A 17,662-nucleotide genomic window follows, 5' to 3' on the forward strand; every position below is an offset into this window, starting at 1 on the left:
ACTGGACACTGGTTCAAGTCCATCTGGTGGGGTCTCCTCAGCCTCCTTGATCAAGAGGACAGGTGACCCACCACCGTTATAGGACATTTTGAGAGATGCTCATAGTCCCCTTAAACTACTTGACCTTGGAGAGCAAGGAGCAAAAACTGTCCTTTATGTCTCTCTGACCAAATTAGTATAGGCCTCATAGTACGGCTGTTAAACATCCAAGAAGGTTAGTTCCACTAGTCTGGTACTTTTAATTACCATGTGCCACGTACATAGAGCTTGGGCAAAGACCAAACATTCTCAGATAAACCTTGCCTAGACATATATTATCTTCCTTGATCTAGTTGTATGTATAATTTGTCAGTGGGTTGTTGGGCTAATATGGTTACCTTTGGTTTTTTAAAACTAGCAAGGCATTATTTATCTCTCGCATTGTCTAACACTTCCACCATGGTTTCCCCATTTAAGGTGCCCCCATTTCCCCCCTTTCTCCCTTAATAATACCCTTCTTCTACAGTCCCACCTCTCTTGAGCTCCTTTCCCTTTATCCCCTCGGTTCCTCGTATAACCTTTCCTCCCCACTCCCCTTAAAATAACCCCATTTTTTCCTATATCTCCCTTAATTTGCTCACCCACAAGAAACAACTCCTTATCTGAGTTTTGTCATGTCTCTAGGCTCTACTTCTGATTCTAGTTCCCTTGCTATCTCTACTATATCTGCAGTCACTTCTCCACTGAAACTTGAACCCCTCAGTGATCCATAAGGGTTGAAGCCAACCTCTTCCAAACTCTTGTTATTGCTGGTGTTTTGGGTTTTCTTGAATCACAAGTGTTTTTAATGACATGTAGAATGGTGAATCCTTTCTGGAAGAGTTGTATTATTCTCCCCAGTTGTAGCCTCACAAAGTCCATTTCTTAGCTAATAAGACCTGACAGCCAAAATTACTCTGATCCATGGACTGCAGAGTAGATACTGTATCACTAGGTGTGAAAACATTGATCGTATATCTCTCTATCCCACCTCTTAAGTGGATTCTACAAAATCCTGTCACTGCTTTATCAGCTACTGAGTTTATATAACTTCTGAGTGAATAAGGCTAAGTCAGTGAGTGCCTTGGTGTATTGTTGATGAGCAGTAATATTTCGGAAGCAATCTTTTTTTCTGAGCAATAGTTCTGAACAGTAGGTTTAAAATATTTCAGTAACCATGGTATAAATAGATGTGATGTTATCCAGACTTTGTCCCATTTAGAAGGCACAGGCAAAGAAGACTTGATGTAGTTCTTAAGTGCCCTAGGATATTCAGAATGGTAAGTGAGCACTCTGGCTTCAACTTGAAGTCACCACCTGCCTGCATTGGCCTCCGACATGAGAGTAGACTTGTTCTTTGGAGCCAGGCATTGACTTCTCTTCAGCTATGCAGGACCTAGATGGCATCTTCTTCTGATAAAGGCTGTGTCATCTACACTGTGGGTCTTGGTAATCAGTGGCAGCTCGTCTGGGAATCTTGCTGCAGCTTCTCCTTTAGCTTCACCTGCACTTTTATATTATGGAAATGACTTCTTCCTCACCTTACAAATTAGCCTCTGTTGGCCTCAAATGCTCTTATAGCTCAATTTTCAGCCTTCAAGAACCAGAGAGGATTAGGCCCTTGCCCTGCTTTAGGTTTTGGTTAGGGAATGTGGATGGTTTTATCTCCTATCTAAATACCCAAACTCCCTCCATACCTCCATATTAACAAGTCTATTTTACTTTCTTATTTGTGTGTAACTGGAATAACATTAATTTCCTTAAAGAGTGTCTTGTTATTTATTTTCATTCATACTTTTTCATAAGAGATGTAGCTTTCAGACTTTTTAGCCATTGGCATAATGTCCTCACTAGACAGTCACTTTGTCTTTTTTATTATTTATTATTTTATCTTATTTTTATTTTATGCGTGTGTGTGTTATGCCTGCATGTGTGGAAGTGCATCTGTGTCATGCAGTGCTCACATAGGATGGAAGAGGGCATCGGATCCACTGGAACTGGAGTTATGAATGGTTGTTAGCTGCCATGTGGGTGCTGAGATTCAGTCCTGGGTCTTCTGCAAGGAAAACCAATGCGCTTAGCTGCAGAGCTGTCTCTCCAGCCCCCTGTTTTTTTATTTAAAGGGAAAGATATGCAACTCTTTCTTTTACTTGAACACTTAGAAGCCTAGTTTCAATATTCTTATGCCTCAGAAGATAGGGAGGCCTGAGAAGATAGAATGGCAGTTTGTAGAATAATCAAAACACATACAACATTTATCCATTAAGTTCATTGTCTAATATGGATATGGTTGCAGCACTCTAAAACAATTATAATTATGTCAAATTTTACTGATCACAGATCATTATGCCATACAAATAATGAAAAAGTTTTAAATATTGTGAGAATTATCAGAGACATGAAGTAAGCACATAATGTTGGAAAATTGCTTTATTAGACTTACTGGAAGCAAGATTGCCACAAACTTTCAATTTATAAAAAATGTATTATCTGTAAGTAGAATAAAACAAAGTACAACAAAACAAGTATGTCCTTATTACAGTATCGTACATCACTATGGTGTATTTCTAGATACCAGTAAATGTTTTTATCATGGTAATATAGTGATAGCCATGTGCAGGTATCTTCTTGTGCCTTTTCCTCCCTGATGAAAGGGTATCCTGGAATCTAAGCACTTGGACACTTATTGAAGGCAACAGACTAATGAGCTAAGCCTGATGATAATCCTAGGAATTGACTCTTGTAGGTACCTCTTTACCCCAGCTGTCCTCTGTATTAAAAACCAGCTGGGAATAGTGGTACATTCCTTTGATCCCAGCTCAGAGTGCTGAGGCAGGAAGACTGTGAGGTCTAGGCCAACCTGGACTACAGAGTAAGTTCTAGCTAGCCTGGGCTATTTAACAAGACTGTCTCAATGCTCACCTCCCAAAAAAGTTCTCTCCTGCCAACCTTCTAAAACAAACATTGCATCCCTCAGGTTCCTACCTAAGTTGATGAGCTAAATTTCTGTTGTTTTGTAACTAAGTACAGTCCATACTTTGCATTACTGAATATTTGTTGATACTAGGGTAAATGAACCTTTTTCACATTTAACATCTTTGGTAATTTAAAGTGCGTGTGTGTGTGTGTGTGTGTGTGCATGCGTGGATGTCTGTGTGTGTATGCCACATGTGTGTGAGTGCCTGTAGAGGCCAGAGGAGGGCATCAAGTCCCCTGGAGCAGGAATTAGAGGCCATTGTGAGCCACCCAACATGAATACTGGAAACCAAACTCAGGTCCTCTGAAAGAGTAAGAAGTACTCTTAACCACTCAGCCATGTCTCCATCCCCACATTTAACATCTTTGAAACCAGGATCTGTCTTATTCTAATTGTCATTCTTGAACCTGTTTGAGTTTGATAGTAGGTGATCATTCAGTTACTTCCACTAAGTCATGTATGTACATTGCTGGTCCTAAGTAGCTAGATAAATACATCTAAAATATCTTCTACTAGCTTTTTTTTTTGGTCTTTTTGAGACAGGGTCTCCCTGTAGCCTCAGCTGGCCTGGAACTAGCTATGTAGACCAGGTTGGCCTTGAACTCACAGAGATCGCCTACCTCTGCCTCCTGAATGCTGGGATTAAAGGCATGTGCCACCACGCCCAGCTCTACTAGCTTTTTTAAAAAGGGCACATGCCACAACACACATGTGGAGATCAGAGGACAACTTGTGGTAGAGGGTCCTCTCTTTCTGTCATGTGGGCTCCAGGATCAGACAGATCATCAGACTTGATGGCAAGTGCCTTCACCTACTAAGCCATCTTGCCAGCCCAGTAACTCTTAAGTGGAGTGATAAGAGGGTTATAAAAAAGCATGTGCGATAGGTTTGTTCACACTACTTTTTATTTCTTAGTAAATAAAGCAATAGTACCTCTTGCACTTGCCGGTTTTTAGATATGATGGAAATGATACTCTCTGCCCAGTGAGAATGATGCTGTCTATCTACTTTTTTTTTTTAATGGGGCATGGGGGATGGAGAGATGGTTCAGTGGTTAAGAGGACTGACTGCTCTTACAGAGGACCCGGGTTCTATTCCTAGCATCCACATGGCAGCTACGAACCATCCCTAACTCCAGTTCCAGGGGAATCCAAAGCCCTCTTCTGACGTCTGGGGGATTGCATGACACCGGTGCACTCACGTACATGCAGGCAATATACTCGTACACATAAAATAAAAATAAATAAAATATTTAAAAAATAAAAATGGGGCATGAATACCTACAGAATTTTGTTTTGTTTTTGTTTTTGAGGATGCTGAAACTGATTATAGGAATACCACATAATCATAATCAGTGGGTGTACTGAAAACCACTGAACAGTGCATTTCATGGTTGTATTAGTCAGGGTTCTCCAAAGAAACAGAACCAGTAGAATGAATATGTATAGATATTTATCAGCTTAGCTCACAGGATAGAGTCCGAGTAGTCCAACAATGGCTGCACCACACTGGAGAGGCTGAGAATCCGTAGTGGCTCAGTCCACAAAGCTGGATGTCTCAGTAGTCCCAATCCGGTGCTGAAGGACTGACAGATTCCAAAATATCAGCTAGTCTTCAGTCGACAGCAGCAAGATGAACTCACCGGATCCCAAGGACTTCGCATGCTCCTGAGAAAAGGGATCCTAGCTGATAAGCACCTTGGTCTTTGACGTCAAGAGAAGCAGACTTTTCTCCACTGTTTGGCCAACACAGCAGGCTTCCCCTTTGTTCTCTAAAGAGGACAGGTTTTACAGTCCTGCTCTCCCACTCCCCCCGCCCAACTTTAAAAAAAATACATCTTTCTGCCTTCTGCAGGAGGCAGAAGCCTCCCTTTTAAAAGACCCCAGCTCAAGACCCAGGCAGACATTTTCCCTGCCCAGAAGGGAATCTGCCCCATGTGTTCCTTTGCTAATAAACCCTATTTTGATGGAGTTTTAGCTGTGCCTCGGTGCCTCATCATCCATTCGCTCGTTCTCCGCCAACTTTTTACCTATCAAGCTAGTCTTCAGTCTACAGTAGCAAGACGAACTCACCGGCGAGAGAGAAGGCAAGCCGCAAAAAGCCCTGCGTTCTCCTCTGCCTTGGTCTTTTATACTGGCTGCCATCAGAAGGTAACGCCCACATTTAGGGTGTGTGGTCCAGCTTTAGGTGATCCAATCAAGAAGATCTCTTTCATTTCAGTTAATCTCAGATCCAATCAAGTTGACACCCAGGATTAGCCATCACAATGGTGTTTCACTAAATTTTTCCCTTTTCCCTCCCTGGGGGACACACAGGAGCCCTCTGAGGACTCTAGGGTCTCCAGGTCCTGATGTGGCTTGACAAACCAACATAAGACATTTTATTTGGATTCTGCATAGTTTATATGACATTTGGGAGGGGAGGTGACTTACAAAAAGATGGATTCTTACAGGCTTTTCCTTTTCCATATTTGAAATGCACACACCATCCATCTGCCGCCCCTGGTCTCTCTCTTTTGCATGTGCTCAGTATGGCCGAGGCTCCACCCCTTTTTCCCAGTGTCCTCTGAGTCGCCCACACTTGCCCTGGATGGAGGACGTAAGCTTTTTGGAGGAGCCTTTCGGTTACACATAGACAAGTGAATTATGTCCCAGCAAAGCTGTTTAGAAACATTAGTATTGTTCAGCCCCTGCAAACGGTTCTGGGAAGGAAGACCTTTGTGGTATCTGCAAAGAGTCAATACAATGAGATTTAGGGTCTTGAATGAAAATGTTTTACCATTTCTGTTGTTAACTGGTGCTATCAAAACCACACCTGCACCACCTTACAGAGAGAGGACATTCCTCATGCATTTCCTCAGCATAAGAATGGGGGCTTTAAAAAAAACTCCCCCCGCCCAGGACATACATATTTAGAAGAAAAGACCAGAATTCACTCCCTGACATAGCAGAACAGCTTGTGATTTTCTCCCAATTCAGCCACTTCAGCCTGGAGGAACAGTCACCTAACACCTGCTGCTCCAAGCTCTTATCAGTCATGCTTTTACAGTTAATCTCCTTCTGATAAAGTAGTTCTTTTTTCAGACCTGTGAGTATTAGTAACATGTGAGAGGGGCATGAATGTTGTCCCTCACTCACCCCTCCTTTCTTGCCTACCAGCTCATTTTCCTATGTTAGTAAAAGGCAGTTGCTTGTTACAGTCTCAAAAGATGGGTTCTGCTGCTTACTGGGGAAGGACAGCCAAGGGGAGTGGCCACCTATTTGATGAAAATTGAACTTGTGGTAAAGCCCCTGCATAGGTGTGTGGCAAGGTATGTCTGAGGTAGCTCAACCTCCCCTGCATGATTTGATCCAGCAGCTGTACTCCTGCCATTTTGGGTTGTATGGAAATCAGAAGTTGCCAGTGTGTTCCAGAAATGGGGTCAAGCCTCTGCCATGGCTTACTAGCACTGTCAGTGGTGAGAGCTGCTCAGGAGAGCTAAGGTAAGACTGCCAAATGCTGGGCATGGAATGACAGAATCAGCAGGTAAAACTTTTATGACAGTTTTAGCATCCTAGACATGTACTTTTACTTTCTGTCCCATTCTCCTTTTCCATATGCTTCTCTAGGAAGTTAGCTTGGTTCTATATGTTGCTTTGATGGTGTGACTAGAGAGGAAGAAAATGCAGACTTTAAAAGTAATAAAGGTATTCAGAATAACCCGTTTAGAACTTGAGTTTCTTCATATTCTTTTTTTAGACAGGTCTTACTATGTACCTCTGGCTGGAACTCATAGATCAGGCTGGCCTCAAACTCAAAGAGATCTTACAGCCTCTTCCTCCTTAATGTTGGAAATAGAGGCATGCACCACCACTCTTGGCCCTCTTCCTAGTCTTTTAAAAACATATTTATTTTATCTCTATGAGTGTTTTGCCTGCATGTCTGTAAGTGCACCACATGCATACAATGCTGTGGAGGTCAGAAGAGGGTGTTAGAGTCCCTGGAACTGGAATTACTTACAGTTGTTAGCCTCCTTTTATGTGCTGGGAACTGAACCCTATGTCTTCTGCAAGAGCAGCCAATACTCTTAACTGCTGAGCAGTCCTCTGGCCCTCCTCTTCCTATTCTTAATGAATTTAAACAGGTGCAGTTATATAAGGAGTAGATCCAAGGGTTAGGACAGCACAGGATAATTAAAAATTTCAAGAACTGGGAAAGCTCTTCCCTTTTAAAGAGGAAATTAATATTGTGATTGTTATTCTTAATTTGGATGCTAATAATACACAGTTATTGGTTGCATTGCTGATCTCTTTTGTCTTAAATATTATATAATATAAATTTTAAAACAATCACTTTCAGATACTTAGGACAATTACAGAAAGAGGCTGGGTTATATAGGTGAAGGTGGGTAGATAGCAATTCATTTGGCCTCTAAACAGAACAAAGAAACTAATTCTAGAAGATCTATATAAAAACTGTTTACTTACTACAAAATAATTCAGTCAGACTGAAGTGTTTATCAGTTAATCCATTGGTTGGTTGGTTATTTAGTTAGTAACAGGGTCTGTGTGACCAGAATGGCCTTGAACTTGCTTGCAACCACACTTGGCTCCAGAATGAATCTTAAATGAAAGTAAATACTTTTCTTTATATGTAAGATGAGAAATTTTCCAACTAATCTTGTATGCTCAGAGGACCAGTTTCTGGGCAAAATTGAAAATGATACAGAGCCATGTAGTTTTAATACCATGCTGATGGTAGGTTGTTTAGTTCTGCAAAGAAATTATTCATTAGTCTCTTCATTAAAAAAAAATATATTTTATTTTTATTATTTTTACTCTATTTTATGTGTACAAGTGTGTGCATGCATATATGTACACCCAGGTTGTGCAATGCCCATGGAGATCAAAAGAGAGCATCGGATCCCCTAGAACTGGAGTTACAGACAGTTGTTAGCTGCCACGTGGGTGCTGGGATTCGAACCTAGGTCCTCTACAAGAGCAGCCAGTGCTCTTAATCATTGAGCTCTCTCTCCACTCCCAGTCCCTTCATTTTTACTTATTTATTTTTCTGAGATGGGGGTTCTCAAAAGTAGACCAGACTGAACTTAAAGTGGCGATCATGCTACTTCAGCCTAAGTGCATGCCACTGTACCCAGCCTTTATGAGACTCTTTAAATTTAACTTACCTGGAACTATCCTTTTCCCCCAGTCTCTCCCTTCCTCCCTCCCCTGTCTTCCTGTATTTTGTGTCTTTGCTAAGTGTGTAACTTTATCCAAGTCATCTTATACATTTCAAGAACTTCATGTTGTACACTACGGCTGACTACCTTGCTCCCCAACTCTAGGCTGCAGCCAGGATTCTCTCCTCAATTTTCTTTTTGTATCATAGTTCTTAGGGCTGATTTGACCAATTAACCAGCATGCTGTTAATTTTTGTCATTGCATCATGAGGTTTTTAAAAAAAATTTTATTTATTAATTTTTATTTTATTTTATGTGTATGTGTGTATTGCCTGCATGTAGGTAAGTGCACGTGTGTCATGCAGGGCGCTTGGAGGACAGAAGAGGCCGTTGAAGCCCCTGGAGCTGAAATTACAAACAGTTGTTAGCTGCCATTTGTGTGCTGGGATTCAAACCCAGGTCTTCTGCAAGAACAGCCAGTGTTCTTAACCCCTGAGCCATCTCTCCAGCCCCACCATGACGTTTTTGAGATTGCTTCCTTATTGGGTTTTCTTCACAGAGATTACTAATACATAGATGTTGGATAATATAAGTGTTCATTGAAGAAAAGTGTAATGATCCTCTCTGTCCTTAAGGTGGCAGCAGAGGAATGCCAGTTGATGTACTTGGGGGTATGATTTTCAAAGACTAGTTTGTGTTTGGATCAATTTTCCAATGAACATACCTCCCATACTCCATTTTAAGCATTTAGTATAGGAAATGGAAATACTGTCTGACACTTGGAAGTCCTTTGTGGATTCTCTGGTGCTTCTTCACAGGAAAGCAACAGGCCCAGGATAAAAGGCTCCCTGGGCTATATATGCAGGATAGTTTACCCTTCAAACAAAGCGTATAGTTGATGCCTTCACAGGCAAGCCATGTAAAGTCTAGTCCGAGTTTCTCAACCAGATGACTAGTAGAATTAGGGAATCTGTAGATAATATTGAATTCTAAAATCATAGGATGCTAAGTTATCAGTGACTGTCAATCAATATACATGTGCTTGGTATTGTGCTAAGAACTGTGGGTCTAGTAAGAAAGGATCTGCCCTATATAATACCCTCAGTATTAATGACTTCACATATGCTCATATACATATCCTTTAGTTCAAAATTGTGTTTCGGTAAATATATTTGGAGTTCAGAGAAAAGGTGCATGACAGAGGACAAGTCAATTAGCACAAACTTCATGGAGCTAGAATTTGAGTCAGCTTTCACATATATGAAGGATTTAAGTAGCATAAAATAATTAATGACTTGGGGAGTTTATTATATGCCAAAACCCATATTTCCCCTCCCTAATACATCTAAGTATCAAGGCTCAAATAGATTAAGGGGCATGCCAGCAGTCAGAATTAGTAACGAAAAGGCCAGGATTTAAAACCAGGCCCATGGACTCCAGTGTCACTCTTGCTCTTCAGCAGCACCAGGCAGAGGGACCATTCTGTATCTTGAACTTGACAACATAAGCATGATGGTTAAACTCTCCTGATGTCTTTGAAAGGCTCATAGTGCTTCAAGGAAATGAATATTAGGGGAGATACCCCTTCTAAAAGAAATGGACCAGCACTTGGGAGGCAGAGGCAGGTGGATCTCTGTGAGTTCAAGGCCAGGAATCTCTGTGAGTCAAGACTAGCCTGGTCTACATAGTGAGTTCCAGGACAGCTGGGGCTACAGGGAGACCCTGTCTCAAAAAAACCGAAAAAAAAAAAAATAAAGAAAGAAAGAAAGAAAGAAAGAAAGAAATGGAAAGCAAAGAAAAGTTTCTACTTTTCATATCTGAATGGGGGCTTTTGAGAAACAAGAAAGAAGTTATATAGATCACCTGCCTTGTGCAGTATTGGGTGAGGATCCTGGTATAAATTTATACTCAGGGCTGGAGAAATGGCTCAGTGATTAATAGCACTGGCTACTTTTGCAGAGGACTTGGTTTTGGTTCCTAACACCCACGTGGAGATTCACAACCATCTAGTTCTAGGGGATCCAGCACCCTTTTCTGGCCTCCATGGGTACTAGGCATGCACATACTGCATTTACAGACATGCAAGCAAAATACTCTTATACATAAAATCTTTTTTTAAAAAAGCTTATCTTTGGGGGAGCTCTAGAACATTGGATAAGAATATTTCTATTTTAGGGTCTGGAGAGATCGCTTAGTGGTTAAGAGTACTAACTGCTCTTGCAGAGGACCCGGGTTTAATTCCCAGCACTCACATGGGGCTACGAACCATCCTTAACTCCAGTTCTGGGGGAATCCGAAACCCTCTTCTGACCTCCGTGGCAATGCACGACATGGGTGCACTCACATACATGCAGGCAATACACTCATACACATAAAATAAAAATAAAATTTTTTAAAAAGAATATTTCTATTTTAAGAAGTATTTAAAAAATGGAATTAGCTGATAGTAATTACCTGGATGATTAGATCTGATTCTTCTTTAACCAATAGTTTTTTCCTCTCTGGGGTCTTTATATAACCCTGGGCAGTATTCTCAGTTACCCACCTCTTTCTTCTTTGGAAATTTTAGTCTTCTAATCTGATAAAAGGACACAAAATGTGATTCACAATCCCTATGATGATTAATGATTGATGCTTAAAATGGCCCACTGGTCATTGGCATGTCAGTAACATGTAATGGCTCATGAATTCTTCAAGAACCAAATTCCATTATAATGAAGTCAATGGTGTTTAAAACAACTCTTGACACATGGAATTCATAAGTAATGAGAAATAAGACCTCAAAGCTTAGTTATCACTATGACAAAAACATAGCTCTGCAAAGATTTGATTTGCCCTTGTCCTGTGCTCTTCTTTGTGTCTTAATTAGAACTTACCTTTGGACCTACACTGCCCTCTGATGTACTGGATCTCTCTTTGCTGCTTGTTGGTCTTGGAAAAAACCTTCTATTTTCACCTCATTCACTTTCCAGGCTCTTACTCTTCAGCCTACTAAAATAGAAATTCTGCCCCACCTGCCAACCAAGTGACATTGCTCTGGCAAAAGACCTCATGTAGTTTCTAATTATCAGATTCCATGGTCACTTCATCTTTTACCTTGAACTCTCAGCAGCACTTTATAAAGTTCACTGCTGTTTTAAAAAGTTATCCTGTAATGACCTCTCAGACACTGATCTTTCCTTGCTTATTCGTTTTCTAAAGTGCCTTCTTTGTGCCTTTTCAGTCCCTTTTCCTCTCTAACACCATAAGGACTGTTCTGTAAACATCCTTCATTTTTCTCCCCAGGATTTTCCCACCTTAACTGTGTCAGTCCTGTTGTTTCAGCTGTCACTGAGAACTTTGTCCCAGATTTCCTGCTGCTCCTCATAATATATGTAAAGGGCTTAGGACAGTGCCTGACTTGTTCTCTAGGCATTCTCCAATACAATCATTTATAGCCATTTTCCTTCTTCCAAGCTACCCCCCCCTTCTGTGTCTTGAGTACTGTTAGAGGTATTTATTTCAGGGTTCTCATCCTCTTAAGAAAAAGGGTAGAAGCCAGGTGTTTAATCCCAGCACTTGGGAGGCAGAGGCAGGCGGATCTCTGTGAGTTCAAGGCCAGCCTGGTCTACATAGCGAGTTCCAGGCCAGCTGGAGCTACAGGGAGACACTGTCTCAAAAAGACCATGTGTCTCTGCCTCCTAAGTGCTAGGATTAAAGATGTGCACCACCATACTCAGTTGTAGAATCTCTTTTTTTCAACAAATCTAAAATCTTATAAAAACTTCCACATTGACTATATTTTCATAAACTGATCCAACAAGATTATTACCAACATCCATATCCATTCTGTATATGTTGAGGTCATGGTCCATATGGTTTTTCCCTTTTAAAAATTATTGAATATTGTAAACATGCAACCTTTCCATCCTCTGACATGATTATATCCCAACATCCCACTAGATTTGCCCCAGTTCCTTTTGAATAAAATTCTTAAGAATGGGGGCTGGAGAGATGGCTCAGCAGTTAAGAGCATTGACTGCTCTTGCAAAGGACACGGGTTCGATTCCTAGCATCCACATGGTGGCTACGAACTGTCCTTAACTCCAGTTCCAGGGGAATCTGAAGCCCTCTTCTGACCTCCATGGCATTGCACGACATGGGTGCACTCACATACATGCAAGCAATACATTCGTACACATTTTTAAAAAAATCTTAAGAATATAGTTTACACACTTGCAAATCTCTCCTCTGTGGCATCCCTTGTCTCCTTCCCTAGAAGTAGGTCTAGTCTTGAATTTGGTATTTGTCATTCTCAAAGTTCTATTACTTTATCTGTGTATACACATACACAATGCTTATGTCTATTGAATCATTCCTGACACATTATTCTGAAATTCTATTTCCCCTCAGCATTGTCTTCTCATTTTCAATGCTTATTTTAAGTTCATTGTGTGATTATACCACAATTCTTTTTTTCCTGTGCTATTGGATGTTGAAGCTCTCTACCTCTCTCTCTCTCTCTCTCTCTCTCTCTCTCTCTCTCTCTCTCTCTTCTCCATCATGGGTCAATAACACTAATGATACTACCTCTGCTATGTGTCCTTGTGTTCATATTTCTTTGTATAAATATACAAGTGTTTCTCATGAGTATTGCTTTCCAATGGAAATTCTAAGTCTAAAGGATAAATGCATTATTTCTTTCTTCTTTACAACTAGGTTATATTTAAAACATTTAAAAAGTTTGCCAATCTAAGGAAGATGTAGCTTTTCCTTGTTTTAAACTTGCGTTTTCTTGGTACTAGTGAAACGTTTTCTGTTGTTCATAGGTTTTTCTGGCCCCCTGTTTAAAGGATTTCCTGATTTGGGGTTGTTTGTATATTTTCTTTAGCTGATTTAAGTTCAGATATTTTCTGAGTTTCATATCTGTAACACATTTTGGTTATCTTTGTGTAATATTTTATCCTATAGGTGTTTCATGTTTATTTTGCCATCCTGCCTCCTGTTTGAGGTTTGCATTATTTACATGTGTGTATTATGTGCTGACTTCCTTGGGGTTTTGTATTTTAATAGAAAAAGAGTGGTGGTGTCCTACTGTACTGTCTTCAGTGATGAATGTTGGAGACAGTTGGTCAGGTCTCAATGGTATAGCTTCTGGGCATGAATTAGAGCAGCTCTCAAAAGCCTTGTTGGGGAATGAATCTGTCATTCTTGGCACCAGCTGCGACCAATGAACTAATTGTAAAGTGACCTACATAAGTAAAACATTGTCATTTGTGAACATGGCATTGGCACTGGATGCTGTCATGCTTTTAATGGAACAAATGCTCAGAAGGAGGAGAGTTCAAGATGATATACTGCTGATCTAAGGTAGGTCACAAATGCAGCAGAAAGAGTTCTCTGAGCCATAGTTTGCTGCTGTGTAACTTGGAGACTAGAGCTAGGTGTTTGAAATTTTTTCTTGTGACAGGCCAGGTACTAAATATTTTTAACTTTCCAGACCGTGTGGTTTCTGTTGTACCTGTTCACTGACTGGGGTGTGGTGTGGCTGCAGTGGGTGCAAAGCCCCACACAGTTGCGTATGTTTACTAAGGACTCCTTTGGCACTATAAGCGTTATATAATTTAAAGATTTATTTTCTGGTCCTTTAAAACTGTGCTGGACTCAAGGCCTGTGGTTTCAGCACTACTGACATTTGGGGCCAGAGAATTCTGCCTTGCCCCAGAAGGGGTATGCCAAATTGTCCCTGATGAGGAGCACCAGTCCAGAGGATTTGAAAGTGCTCTGTTTCTTGCTCTTTTTCTTATATTTGGTTTCTTGGCTTCAACTTCAGCCATGATCTCTGTTGAATGAGAGGCCACGATGGCACATACACCTTTGAGTGTAGTTACCCTAAACTATGAAATCAAATCAGACCTTGGTATATGGCATGCACTAGATTTGGAAATCTTCCTGAACTCCAAGTTGCTTGTCAAATTGAGCAGTTAGTCTTCATCTATCTAGGTTTAACCCATTTACAGCAGGTCTGGAATTGTCCTTTTGTTTCTGTCATGTGTTCTTTTTTTATCTGTCTCTTTTCCTCTCTGAGCACTGCCAGCTGGCTGGGCCCCAGCCTCCAGTGAGGCAGTATTTACAACGCACTTGGATGAAGGCAGTAGCTAGGGTAGCCCAAGGGCAGATGAAGTAGCATCCAGTATCAGAATACTGCATCTCTCACACTCTGTCTTCTTTATAGGAGTAAGAATTCCTCTCCTGCTGCCCTCTACCAAATGAGAAGTGGTATTGATTGGCCTAGTACAGTGTATAAAATATGCATCTAATGGAATGGTATTTTGGGAACTATTAGCAGCACGGGGTTGCTGAGTCCCAAGATCTTACCTTCCTCCTTTCTTCTCCTCCCCTTTTTCTCCTCCTTCCTAGTAGCAGCTTCTTAGCAAATTATATTGGCCTTGGCTTGCTGGATGGCAGTGACAGTGCAAGCTTTCTGTAGTTTCCAAGGGAGACGGGGTGCTGAGGCTGCAGTGTTTCCCAGCAGCCATTTACCTTTCTTGATATTCATCTCCACAAATCTCTTGACCTTCATTCTGCTATGCAGGCCTGCGTAAGGAGGTAACAGTCTGTTTTCTTGGAGTTCTCTGTGTCAGGGGGCAAAATGAAAGCAGGTGGTAAGGGGGAGGTATATGGAGACAGCAGAGTATAAATGCTGGAGTTAGCAAAAAAAAAAAGCTCCGAAGTGTTCTGTCTTTGCGCTTCTTCTCGCTTGCTGTCTCCATAACCCCGAAGGTGGGAACCTCAGCACTATCTCATAAAGCTTAGAAGTATCACATATAAAAGCCTACATTATAGTAATATTGCCTCTGGGAAGCACAGAAAAAAAAAATGAGAGCTTTGAGAAAAAGGGTAATCAATTGCTTTTAAACAAACTGTCTTCACAAATTCTATTAGATTTATGTTGTACAAGTTGGATCTGATTTTCAGTTTAAGGAGAGAGGTGACAAAAATGTCTCTTAATTGTAGTCTCAACACTTCTAGAGTTGTGTTTTCTGGTGTAGTAGTCAGCATTCCTGCATGGTTATTTAAATTTAATGACATGAAATTAAGATAATTTCTTCTGTTGTACTAGCCACACTTTAAGTGTTCAGTAACCACACGCTGCTAGTGGCCACTACATTCGACTGCATTGGACATTCCAATATAGGAAATTTGGTGAAATCAGCCCTCTATATCGTGGGTTCTGAATCTTTTGATTCAACCAACTATAGATTTAAAATATATCTCTGCTTTACCTGTACAGTCTATTTTTATCATTCCTTAAATAATATGGTATAACTACTATTTTTCACAGCATTTACATTGTATTTGGCATTGAAATAACTTAGAGATGAGTTAAAATTCACTGAGATTGTGTAGGCTATCTGTAAATACTATGAGATTTTATATAAGGGACTTGAGCATTCATGGATTTTGGTATGGGTGGGGAGATAATGTCCTGGAACCAATTCTCCCCAGCCCACTGCCCCCAGAATACTTAGAAATGACTGTATTTATTTTGTAATTGAAGAAACTAAGGTCCTAAGAGATTGATTCTCTTCAGGCCCAACAAATAATTGAAGAACCCAGATAGCTTTTCTCCACTGTTCCTCAGTGTTAGCTTCCCATTCTCAACGACAAACAGCAGGTAAAACTTAACTAACCCTGGCTTGACTATAGAGTCAGCAGCATCCTCCAAAGGAGAATTTAGTGTCTCATATTTTTTGATATTTATGGTTTTTGTAAGAGCAGCCTTATACCATGTTGACAGCAACTCTGGATATAAAAAAAAATCTTCTCTGTCATTAGAATGCTTAGCATGACAAACTTTTGGAGATGTGGGGATGCTGGTAGAAGGCCAGTGCAAGACATGTTTATCCACTCATTCCTGTTGCTGATGGACTTGGAGGAAGAAATGTCTTGCTTCAAAGTTCAAATGGCTGGAATATCATCTTGCTTGATGCAAGAAACACATTTTTCATCATAGTATTATATAAGGAAAATTACACCTGAAGTAGGAGAATATAGTAATATTTGTCTTTAGGTATATGACATTGTGACCTTGGCTATTTTAATGAACTCATCTGTAAAATAGGCATGGTTTTATCATTTCTATCTTATACATCTTGCCAGGAATGGTGGTGCTCACCCTTAATCCCAGCACTCAGGAGGCAGAGGTGGGAAGATCTCTTTGAGTCTACAGCCAGCCTGTATAAAACAGTAACAACAAAAAATTGTACATCTTGGGGCTGGGAAGTTGGTTCAGTAGGTAAAGTGCTTGCTGTATGAGCATAAGGACTTGAGTTTGGATCCCCAGGACCCATGTAAAAAAACTGAGTATAGCCACTGAAGAAGACACCCAACATGGACTTCTGGCTTCCACATGCATGCACACACCTACACACATGCACCCCTCCCACGTGCGTACACACATATACAAAAAATGATATGCCTTAAGCTGGATGTGTGGCTCAGACTCACATATGTGAAGTCCTGAGTACAACTGCCAGTACCACAGGGAGGGAGCTAGGGAGGGAGGGAAGCAAAAACAAAACACAGAACCTGGGGCTTTTATTTACATTTTTCCTCCACGTTTTAAATAAAAGTTTATAAAGTTCTTGCCATGCATGCATGAGGACCTGATTTCAGATCTCCAGGACATTAAAAGCTGAGCTGGCTCTTGACTGTAATCACAACACTGGGGAGGCAGAGACAGGAGGTTTACCAACGCTCACCGGCCAGTCAGTCTAGCCAAATCAGTGAGCTCCAGTTTCAGTGAGAGGCTCTATTCCCCAAACTAACATGGACTGGCAAGGGAGATGGTTCAGTGGGTAAAAGTGCCTGCTATACAAGTGAAGACCTGAGCTCAAATCCTCAGAACCTACAAAAAACCTGAATGTGTAGCACGAGCATCTGCAATCCCTGTGCTACAAGGATATAGGAGAGAGACCGGAAAGGTCCTGGAAGCTTGTGGACTGGACTAGCTAGCCTGTCCTAAGCAGTGGAAAACAAGGAGACGCTGTCTCAAATAAGTAGAAGGTGAGGACTGACAATCAAGGTTGTGGTTGTCTTCTAACCTCCACATATGTGCTGTTGCATTGGGCACTGTTATACATGCACTCCTACATTTACACACCTAGGTGCATGCATACACACACACACGCACACACACACACACATTATTCAATGGTACTTAACATCAGCCTCTGGTCTTCACATGCACACTCACATTCATCAGCACAAACATACACACAAACACACATATATACAAACCCCCACAAAACCTTAGCCTGATTCCTATAGGAATGGGAAGTAATTAGTTTAATTTGATGAGTAGTCTCTAAAGAAATTTTATAGGTGCTGGGGAGATGATTCATCAGTTAAGAGCACTGATTGGTCTTAAAGTCACTTTTTTTTTTTTTTTTTTTTTTTTGTTTTGCAGCCCCAGCTGTCCTGGAACTCACTATGTAGATCAGGCTGGCCTTGAACTCACAGAG

General features: G+C 40.9%; 1 protein-coding gene and 1 long non-coding RNA gene across 8 annotated transcripts in view; one reads left to right on the forward strand and one right to left on the reverse strand.

Moving 5' to 3' along the window:
• The window catches only part of Ppp1r12b (protein phosphatase 1 regulatory subunit 12B), a 264,563-nt gene that overhangs the window by 137,779 nt on the left and 109,122 nt on the right, over nucleotides 1–17,662 (forward strand). The window lies entirely within an intron of this gene.
• Nucleotides 14,521–17,662, reverse strand: part of LOC108490681 — a 21,905-nt gene continuing 18,763 nt past the window's right edge. The window contains exon 3 of the long non-coding RNA XR_001872383.1: nucleotides 14,521–14,770. This is a non-coding gene — a long non-coding RNA (uncharacterized LOC108490681). The remainder of the gene's footprint in view (nucleotides 14,771–17,662) is intronic.

Source organism: Nannospalax galili, unplaced genomic scaffold, assembly GCF_000622305.1.
Source record: "Nannospalax galili isolate Female #2095 unplaced genomic scaffold, S.galili_v1.0 scaffold113, whole genome shotgun sequence".
NCBI lineage: Eukaryota > Metazoa > Chordata > Mammalia > Rodentia > Spalacidae > Nannospalax > Nannospalax galili.